Source organism: Rutidosis leptorrhynchoides, chromosome 3 (genome assembly GCF_046630445.1).
Source record: "Rutidosis leptorrhynchoides isolate AG116_Rl617_1_P2 chromosome 3, CSIRO_AGI_Rlap_v1, whole genome shotgun sequence".
Taxonomy (NCBI): Eukaryota; Viridiplantae; Streptophyta; class Magnoliopsida; order Asterales; family Asteraceae; genus Rutidosis; species Rutidosis leptorrhynchoides.
Window position 1 is genome coordinate 248,809,478 of NC_092335.1, and position 11,727 is coordinate 248,821,204.

An 11,727-nucleotide genomic window follows, 5' to 3' on the forward strand; every position below is an offset into this window, starting at 1 on the left:
GAACAGAGCTAACTGAAAATCAACTTTACAGTAGCCCAGGTATTCTGATCAGACCAAAAAAACAGTAGGTTTAGTGTTCCGGTGGGTTCTTGGTGCTCGATGCTCATCACGGTTCTCATCCTTGATGCATATAACTTCAAGTGTACAACTCGTTGATATATTTGCATCATATTTACCAAGTTTTGACCATCATAACACAAGTGTAAGTCTAAAATAAGTATCACAACTCAATTAAGTGTTGCAGGTAGTTTGATGGACCAAAGTTACATCAAGATCTTAGATCCGACACATACATGAACTCTAAAAGTAATATTAAGCTACAAACTTGAAAGTAAACTAAATAATCAAGATCTTAAGTTGTAAAACATAGTTCTTAGTTAGATCTTGAAGATCCAAGACCCAAAAGTCTAGATCTAAAGTTACTAAGTTAAATCCTAAGTCATAACACTTGAATCTTTACTTTAATAAAACCATAAGTTATGAAACTTAGATTCTCATCTTGTAAAATGTATGTAAGCTCATAAGCTCTTGTTTACAACAAAATAAGTAGATCATAAGCTATAGAAACTTAGATCTTTCATAAGTATATGAAGTTATAACTAGAAAGTTATACTTCCATGTTCTTGAACTTACAAAGTTAACTTCTGTTCAAGAAAAATGTGATCAAGATTAACTAGTAATACTTGACCAACAAACCACAAATCATGAATTCAAAGATGTACATAAGAAAAAAATAAGTTAAATCTACAAGTAATAAGTTCATGGTTGTTCATACTTGGAAAGATTCAAGCCAAAGCTTAAATCTTTAAGAAAGTAAACCTTAAGTTTACAAACATGAATACAAGTATGATTTTTAAAACTCATGAACTTTAAATCTTTTAAAACATTAAGTGTAGAACCATAAACTAGAAAGTTTTGATTCTTGTTCTTGGTTCTTCATCAAAGAAAAGATGGAAGTAACCAAGATTACATGAAGATACAAGTTAGAGAACTTGATCTTTAACAACAATAACAAACAACTACAAGTAAGTAATTAACAAACAAAGAACAAGTAATGATGATGATTATGATGCTTAGGTTTCGGTTTTAGAACAAGAAAAGGAAGAACACCAGGTTTTGTTACTTACAATTTTTGAGAGAAAAAGAATGCAAGTATTATGTGTGTGTAAAAAGTGAAGTAATACAAGAGAATAAGTAACAAAAAAAATTGAAAAGTGAACTCCTCCCACCCATTGAAATTCACGACCAAGTGTGCCCAAAGAAGCAAGGTCTAAATCTACTTTCCAACATGGGGAGGTGGTGAGAGCTTGAAGAAGAAATAAAGCTAAATGGTGTTGGAACAAGGTGTAAATGTGTAAGTAACTAGATTCCTTTCACTTAATTAATCTTAGTTAAGCCTTAAAGCATCATTAACATAATGTTGGGTAATTAGTCCATTAAGATAAGTAGGGTGGGCTTCTAAGTCCATTAACACAAGCCCAAGTCCAAATAAGTAATAATTCAAATAAAAGCCCAAGTAATTAACTAGTAACCTTAGTTAATTAAAAATGATTAATAAAAATTAATCATGAATGCAAATAATATTCTAAATATTATTCGTGAAAAGTTCGTGTGTCACAAAGATGAGTCAGGCCATGTATATTCAAGTACGGTAACAAGTAAATGTATATAAGTACATTTATTAAAGCGCAAGTATTAATAATAAATATTAATAATAAACGTTGGAAAATTCTGGGTTGTTACATTACCCACCTGTTAAAGAAAATTTTGTCTCGAAATTTTAAGCTGAGGTAGATGGAGGAGTCGGGAAAAGTTGAGGATACTTCTGCATCATTTGATCCTTTCGCTCCCAGGTAAACTCAGGTCCTCGCTTGGCATTCCATCGTACTCGGACGATCGGAATCTTGTTGCGTTTCAAAGTTTTAACGTCACGGTCTATAATTTCAACAGGCTCTTCCACGAAGTGGAGTTTGTCATCAATCGTAAGTTCTTCCAATGGTATGACATGTTCCGGTTCAGCAAGACACTTCTTCAAATTCGATACATGAAAAGTAGGATGAACTGAGCTCAATTGAGTTGGAAGATCTATACGGTAAGCAACGGGTCCAACACGCTCCAAGATTTTGAAAGGACCAATGTATCATGGGTTTAACTTTCCACATTTTCCAAAACGGATCACACCTTTCCAAGGTGCTACTTTCAACAGAACACGGTCACCGACGTTGAATTCGAAGTCTTTACGTTTGAGGTCTGCATAACTCTTTTGACGATCACGGGCAGTCTTAAGTCTCGCTTGAATCTGGACAACCTTCTCAGTGGTTTCATGGACTATCTCGGGTCCGGTGATTTGCGTTTCACCTACCTCGGCCCAACAAATAGGAGATCGGAACTTGCGGCCATACAACGCTTCAAAAGGTGTGGCATTAATACTCTAATGATAACTGTTGTAAGAGAATTCGGCTAATGGCAAATGCCTTTCCCAGGCCTTTCCGAAAACGATAACACAAGCACGCAATATGTCCTCCAAAGTCTGAATCGTGCGTTCACTTTGTCCATCGGTCTGTGGGTGATAAGCAGTACTCATGTCGAGACGAGTCCCCAAGGCTTCTTGTAAAGAACGCCAAAATCTAGAAGCAAAACGGGGATCGCGATCTGAGATGATCGATAAGGGTATACCATGACGAGATAAAACCTATTTTATGTATAGTTGAGCTGGTCTTTCCATCGTATCCGTTTCCTTCATGGCTAAAAAGTGTGCAGATTTGGTAAGTGAAGTGACCCGGAAATTTTCGACTAATTTTAAACCAAACTCTCGATACGATTTAATATTTGTGACACGATAAGCAAAGTCTGTAATGTTGAAGTTTCAAAAACTTTGAACTGTGTTCATTTATTCATTGACCTTCGACCATTCCCGACGATTCACGAACCATTAATTGTAAATAAATGTATATACATACAAATATAAATACAAATTGTTATAGTAGTATTATTACTAATATTATTATTATCATTAATAATATTAATATTATTAGTATTATTATTAATAATATTGTTGTTATAAATTTTATAATTATTATTACCATATTCATTAAAAATAATAATATTATGATTACTAGTATATTAATATAAATTTTTATTGTTATTATTATTAAGTGTATTATTATTATAGTTATATTTATATTTATTAATTAATAAGATTAATCATAATATGTAAATACAAATATATACATATAGATATATATACTGATATATATATACAGATACGATATACAAATCAATATTTTTGTATTAATACTATAATTATTGAATTTAGATTGGATACGGATCAAAACACATAATAAAATCTGTTTCACGTTCCTATCATCTTTATCAAAATTTTGTTTCAAGACTCTGAAAGAGTTAAACAACCAAATCAATCGTACCATTCTGTTAGAAATCACAATCGATCTTTTATATATTTTTCTGTCCTGATGGTCTGCTCAAATTGAGAAAGATTCCCATTGCCATTACAAACAAAAATTTGATAGATGTCAAAGACAAAAATCGTACAAGCTGTTGACAATAACAATCTGCTTTCATTAGTTTTCAATTCCTTCCTGCTCAAATAATTCTATCTTCTCTTGTTACAGATTGATTCCATTTTCAATATAGAGACAAAATCCGTTGAACATCTCTATTTTCTTTTTCCTCTGATTGATATTTCCGTCCTTCTTGTCTGCTATTGTTACACGTCCCAATCCAGTCTCAATGCAAACAAATTACGATCGAATCTTGATACTGTAGAAATTGTTAATTAACATATTATATACATAAATACGATGTTGCAATTGAGAATGGAAAAAGAGAGATATCAAGATAAACATACATATATTACTTACACCTAAATAAAAACCCGCATCGGGTATCACCACACTTCACACCAAACAACCTTGATCAACCTTCAACCACTCTCACACCATGGAAATCATTTTTTTTTTCTATTACATATATAAATACATACACATACATACTTGATATATATACATTTACATACCTTTGGTTTACCTCCACCATATCCATAGTAACCACAGTGTGTAATTCCTTTTCCTGTTTCATTCATATTTGTCGAGCCCCAAACATAGTAATCATCACCTCCACAAGTTCATATTACTTTGCAATTGAGAAACACGACTTAATGTTGCTGCCACTATTTTTCTGTTCAACTATCAACCAAACCCTAGATATTCTTCATCATCAATATACACCCTCAACTATTGCTACTAGCGATCATTTCTGCTTCACTTCCTGATCGAACCATCCAACCATCAAACTCATCTTACCATCGAATACCTTGCTGCTTCCTGATTCCTTTGAGTTCTTCCAAGTTGATGCTACCACCCTTTAATACTCCGGTATTATTATTTTTTTTAAACCAAATCATGAACTAGTACAACTTCTACTATTTCTGTTTTTCCTGTCGAACAAATCCAAACCAAACAACCTGCAACCTGCTGCTCTCTTCTATTTCTATTTTCTTAATAATATAACGAGGGAGATGGATGAAGAGATGATGAGCATTCACGAGGTATATAAGGGAGATGTTGTTAAAATGAAAATGATTATGATGATGTCCTACAATCTACTTTCACTCGTCAACCACACTATCAATACCCTCTAAACAAACAATACCCCACATCCTATTATATTTACTAGTGGGTTACATAAGGGGAAAGTAAACGGTCCCATAAATTGTCACGATCATGAGTAAATTATGCGTTATTTTTATGGTAATGATAGATTGATATTGATGTTAAAGTGAGTGGATAATGATGAGAGGATGGCTGCAGTTCGGTTACCAGCTCACTCTTCTATGTCTGTATAAAGCTTATAAACTTCAAGTAATTTTTTTTCTTTTCTTTCTTTATCAAACAAAACCGGTCCCTCCTGCTTGCCACTTCATTTTTTTTTTAAACAACCCAAGTGTGGGAAACAATCAAGCTGCAACTAGTGTCTTCTCTCTTTTGTTTTTAATTGCTGTCATGGAAGTCATAAAGGAAATACCCAAAAGTGGAGCCAAGTAAAGATAGTCAAATCCTTTTATTTCTATCGAATACAGCTGGGTGTTACAACTTGTTTCTGTTAAACCCATGATCGAATGAAACTTAAGATAACAATGAAGTTTATGGTAATAACGATATTAAAAAGACGATGATGATGGTATGGTGAATAACGATGATGATGATGATGATGATATTATGAGAATGATGATAAAGACGATGATTGTTAAATGATGACTGCTTCTTTTTTGTTATCATTCAGTTGAGAACCACCAACAAAACCACAATGCTCACAAAAATATCGGTTCAAACGATGCTACTGCTGCATCTAAAATTATTGTTGCTCGAGCCAAAAACCAAACACACCCGTTATGCTGCTTCTTTTTCATTACCTGTTTACAACCATCAAACTGCTACGACTGTATTTCCTTTTTGAAATAAACTGCTACTGTCGATTGATCGAAACCCAGAACCAAAAAGCTGTACGTATTCTGTTGATCGCAAATAAAAGAAACCGAAACCCTATTAATTTTTATATTCAGCGGTTTCTTAAATATAACTGGATCATTAAACCTATTAGAAGAATGGGCCGAGAGTTTATTTCAGTTGGGCCGATACCCAACTAAATTACAGTTGGGCTGAGTCATTAAATGATAAGTCGTACGGGTTAAATAAATATAGGGATAGAATAAGTCAGAAAAACAGCCGATAGTGCTGTGGTTTAGACGTGTAGTAGAGAAACGGGAGGTCGCGAGTTCGAGCTAGAGCTGAGACATTATTTTTTTATGCCATTACCTTGAGGTAGTATTCTCTTTTTATTTCTATTATTATTATTATTATTATTATTATTATTATTATTATTATTATTATTATTATTATTATTATTATTATTATTATTATTATTATTATTATTAGTATTCTTATCATTATTATTTTTATTATTAATATCATGGGTATTAGTATTATTATTAGTAAAATCATTATAGTTAGTATTATTAGTATTCATTATTATCAAAATTAACATTTTTATTAAAAAGTATCATTTTTATTAAACTTATTATTTTATCATTTATATTAAAAATATTATTTTTAACTCTATTATCATTAGTATTATTTTTATCATTATTAATATTATTTTAGTATTATTATAATTTTAACAAACAAACAATATATATAGATATATATACAAAAATATATTTAATACATATAACATAGCAAAATTTATATTTTTAGTATTTTAAATATATAAAATGAATATGTGAAACACATAGGTTATTAATATAAAAATGATATAGCTAATAAATTTATATATATATTTGTTCGATTACAACTATGTATTAATGAATAAACAAATGATCTAGGTTCGTGAATCCGAGGCCAACCCTGCATTGTTCAGTATCGTCGTATGAATATTTTTACTACAAAATATCGTATTGTGAGTTCATTTGATTCCCTTTTACTCTTTACATTTTTGGGACTGAGAATACATGCGCTATTTTTACAACTGCTTTATTAAATGCTTTTGAAATATATTTTGAACTGCGAATACATGAAATGCTTTTATAAATGTTTGACGAGATAGACACAAGCAAAACATTCCTCAAATGAATTATTATGCAGACAGAAGTTCTGCGGATTATTATTGAATTATGTGGACATGATAATTGCCACCATTGAATTATGGGGACATGATAGTTGCCACCGTTGAATTATGTGGACATGATAATTGCCACCCTTGAATTATGTGGATATGATAATTGCCACCATTGAATTATGTGGACATGATAATTGCCACCAATTGATGTGAATGTTATGTATCGAGAGAATGATTTTTATACATAGGTTATGTGTATTAGTTTTTGTGCACGAGATATGTGTACGGTTACTAAGATTTATGAAAAATGATTTCGTACACGAGATATGTGTACTGTATTTCAAAGATATCGCATGTACATTACAGGTGGGTATAGGATTCGGGCCCATTTGTACCATGCAGCATTTAAATCTTGTGGTCTATCAAAATGATGAATTTTATTATTTTATGATAAACCTATGAACTCACCAACCTTTTGGTTGACAGTTGAAAGCATGTTTATTCTCAGGTATGAAAGAAATCTTCCGCTGTGCATTTGCTCTTTGTAAAGATATTATTTAGAGTCGATCATCGCAATGGAACCAGATGTTGATGACTTCGTCCAGACGGATTAGGACAGGGTATGACATGTGGTATCAGAGCGGTGGTCTTAGCGAACCAGGTCTGCATTAGTGTGTATAACTGATAAGTCGTTAGGATGCATTAGTGAGTCTGGACTTCGACCGTGTCTGTATGTCAAAAGTTTTGCTTATCATTTCGTGTCAAAAATTACCTACTTATCATCCTTCGGAAATTACCTGATATCATTCTTAGTCTAGACACATCTTACTGCAATGATTGCATGAATAGTGTATAGATAAAATTCGTATCTTAGCGTATCTGCTAATTCATATCTTAGCATATCTGTTACTGTAGACTTTGCCTGACAGCTTCCGTAGATTCCTCCATAACTTATGGGATTTTAGTATTATATATGCATATGTAAATTATGTATTGCAGGGTACTAATTTGCATTCTATAATCTATTTCTTATTGAAAATACTTCATTTAATCGTACGAGATGAATCCCTCAACCAGTTTGAGTCCCTCGAATTTCGATAGCTATTCCGATAGTTATTCCGACGGCTATTCCGACATGGACGTTCACCTAAGCTCCGAAAGCAGCATCACCAGAATGAATCAACCAATCATCCATCCCCAATTCATATGATGAGTTTGTAGTCGACTTAATCAATGGAGACGCGAAGAAGGCGATCCCTTTCACCAATCGAATTCATCTCTTGGCGAAGAACCTGAAGCACTTACCGGAGAACCTATCCGAAACACCATTTTCAACCTCATTTCCAGAGTAGCTTGACAAGATTATATTTTATCTAAAATTCAAAACCTTATTCACTCGCCCGTTCCTACTGATAATCATCCCGGAGTAATAAGTCAAAGAGTTTCGCACCCGAGTTGTAGCCTTGAAAAGTATGGTGCAAAATGTACCAGCTTCAGCAACATTACCGGCACCAACAGTATCACCAACAACAACATCCGCATTCCAAGCCTCAATTTCACAATCTGTCCCACGAACATCCACATCATACTCACCATAGATACTAAAGAGTACCAACAGCAATGGACAATGAAGTATTGATCCGTAACTTCATTAATATTATGTGAAGAATATGTGGATCCTAATAATTAACGATGAAGTATTGATCCATAACTTCATTAATATTCTGCGAAGAATATGTGGATCCTAATAGTTTTAGAGATTACTTATTCTAGCTCAAATCGAAAATCAAATAAGTCTAATATCATATTGACTCATTAAATCCATGATTACATCTGAAGAAAATATATATGTATATATATTTTCATAAAGATTGTGATTAAAAATCCTTTCGTACAAACTGTTAATAATGAAAATATTTTAACGGGTAGGTAATACCCGAGGAATATTTAAGATTTCACATTAATAAGTTACATTGTACATTCTTCAAATCCGTTTCAACAAGTCACTTACTATCCTACATACAACCACACATATACGTATCCGTTCACCAAAGAATAACTATTTTCATTCAAATTTAATTTCATATTCGGATTTTGATCGATCAAAATCCAAGTCAAGATTTAACAGAAGACATCACTTTTAGATTCTTACATCTTTCGAAACCATACTTTGAATTCAAAACTGTTCCAGATCCATTGGCGTGTTATTACCGAAAATAACTTTACGATATGTCATAACCCGTCCTTAACCATAAGAACGTGTTAGATAACGTATGATTTCATTGCGAGGTATTGACCTCTTCGAGCATTCCAACGAACCTTAACGATCGGTATGTTGCTCTGCTTGAGCTGTTTAACTTCACGGTCCATGATTTCGATTGGTTCTTCGACGAATTGTAGTTTCTCGTCGACATGGATTTCTTCAAGAGGAATGGTGAGATCTTCCTTTGCAAGACACTTCTTAAGGTTTGAGACGTGAAAGGTATTATGTACTCCGGCGAGTTGTTGCGGTAACTCGAGTCGATAAGCTACCGGTCCAATGCGTTCGATGATCTTGAACGGGCCTACGTACCTTGGGTTCAATTTACCCCTTTTGCCGAAACGTATTACACCTTTCCATGGTGACACTTTTAACATAACCATGTCCCCAATCAGAAACTCTAATGGTTTCCTTCGGACATCGGTGTAGCTCTTTTGGCGACTACGGGCTGTTTTCAATCTCTCCTTGATTTGTACTATCTTCTCAGTCGTTTCGTGTATGATCTCGGGACCAGTTAATTGTCGATCTCCTACTTCATTCCAACAGATAGGAGATCTACACTTCCTCCCATACAGTGCTTCAAATGGCGCAGCTTTAATGCTCGCATGATAACTATTATTATACGAGAATTCTGCTAACGGTAAATACTTATCCCATCCGTTTCCAAAATCGATCACACATGCCCTGAGCATGTCTTCAAGAGTCTGAATTGTTCTTTCACTCTGTCCGTCAGTTTGCGGATGATATGCGGTGCTCATATCCAAACGAGTTCCTAGGGCCTCCTGTAGTGATTGCCAGAACTTTGAGGTAAATCTACTATCATGATCGGATATAATGGAAATAGGTATTCCATGCCTTGAAACAATTTCCTTTATATACAATCGTAATAGTTTCTCCATTCTATCCGTTTCCTTTATAGGCAAGAAATGTGCAGACTTGGTAAGACGATCAACAATTACCCAAATGGTGTCGTATCCCCAGGCAGTCTTTGGTAACTTCGTGATGAAATCCATGGTAATACCATCCCATTTCCATTCTGGGATTTCTGGTTGTTGAAGTAACCCTGATGGCTTTTGGTGTTCTGCTTTGACTTTGGAACAAGTTAAACACTCCCCAACATATGTTGCAACGTCTGTCTTTAAATTAGGCCACCAATAATGTGTCTTAAGATCTTGGTACATCTTTCCCACTCCAGGATGTATCGAGTATCTTGTCTTATGTGCCTCGTTCAATATCAACTTCCTTAATCCACCCAACTTCGGTACCCAAATACGATTTGCAAAATATCGAATTCCATCTTCCCGTATAACGAGTTGCTTCTCATACTTCTTCATTATTTCATTTCCTATATTTTCTTTAGTAAGTGCTTCTCGTTGAACTTCTTTGATTTGTGAGTTGAGATTCATGCGAATTTTTATGTTCATCGCTCGTACTCGAATTGGTTCTCGTTCCTTTCTGCTTAGTGCGTCAGCCACCACATTCGCTTTCCCGGGATGATAACGAATTTCACAATCATAGTCATTTATTAACTCGACCCACCTACGTTGCCTCATGTTCAACTGTTTCTGATCAAAAATATGTTGAAGGCTTTTATGATCAGTAAACACAGTGCATTTAACCCCATACAAGTAGTGTCTCCATATCTTCAGTGCAAACACGACTGCTCCCAGTTCTAGATCATGCGTCGTATAATTCCGCTCGTGAATCTTCAATTGTCGGGATGCGTATGCAATAACTTTCTTTCGTTGCATAAGAACACAACCAAAACCTTGTCGCGAAGCGTCACAATATATTTCAAAATCATCGTTCCCTTCAGGTAACGATAAAATAGGCGCCGTAGTTAACTTCTTCTTTAGTAATTGAAATGCGTTCTCCTGCTCCGAGGTCCATTCGTATTTCTTCCCTTTTTGCGTTAATGCTGTCAACGGCTTAGCTATTCGGGAAAAGTCTTGAATAAACCTTCTATAATAACCGGCTAAACCCAAAAATTGGCGTATCTGCATTGGTGTTTTAGGAGTCTCCCATTTTTCAATGGCCTCAATTTTAGCTGGATCAACCTGAATTCCTTTGCTACTAACAACGTGACCAAGAAATTGCACTTCTTTCAACCAGAAAGCACACTTAGAAAATTTAGCGTATAGCTGTTCTTTTCTCAACAACTCTAATATTAACCTTAAATGCTGCTCATGCTCTTGCTCACTCTTGGAATAGATAAGAATGTCATCAATGAAAACAATAACAAACTTATCTAAATATGGACTACAAACTCGATTCATGAGGTCCATGAATACAGCTGGCGCATTCGTCAATCCAAACGGCATGACCAAAAATTCGTAATGACCGTAACGTGTCCGAAAAGCAGTTTTCGGTATATCTTCTTCTTTGACGCGTAATTGATGATAGCCCGATCTTAGGTCAATTTTCGAGTACACACATGATCCTTGGAGTTGATCAAATAAGTCGTCAATTCTCGGTAGTGGATACCGATTTTTGATAGTTAACTTATTTAATTCACGATAATCTATACACATCCTAAAAGATCCATCTTTCTTTTTAACAAATAGAATCGGAGCTCCCCACGGTGAAGTACTTGGTCGTATGAATCCACGATCCAGTAATTCTTTTAACTGACTCTGAAGTTCTTTTAACTCGGACGGTGCAAGTCTATATGGAGCACGGGCAACTGGTGCAGCTCCTGGTACTAAATCTATTTGAAATTCTACAGATCTAAATGGAGGTAATCCCGGCAACTCTTCCGGAAAGACTTCAGGAAAATCTCTTGCCACAGGCACGTCATTGATGCTCTTCACTTTTTCCTTCGTTTCGGCTTTATT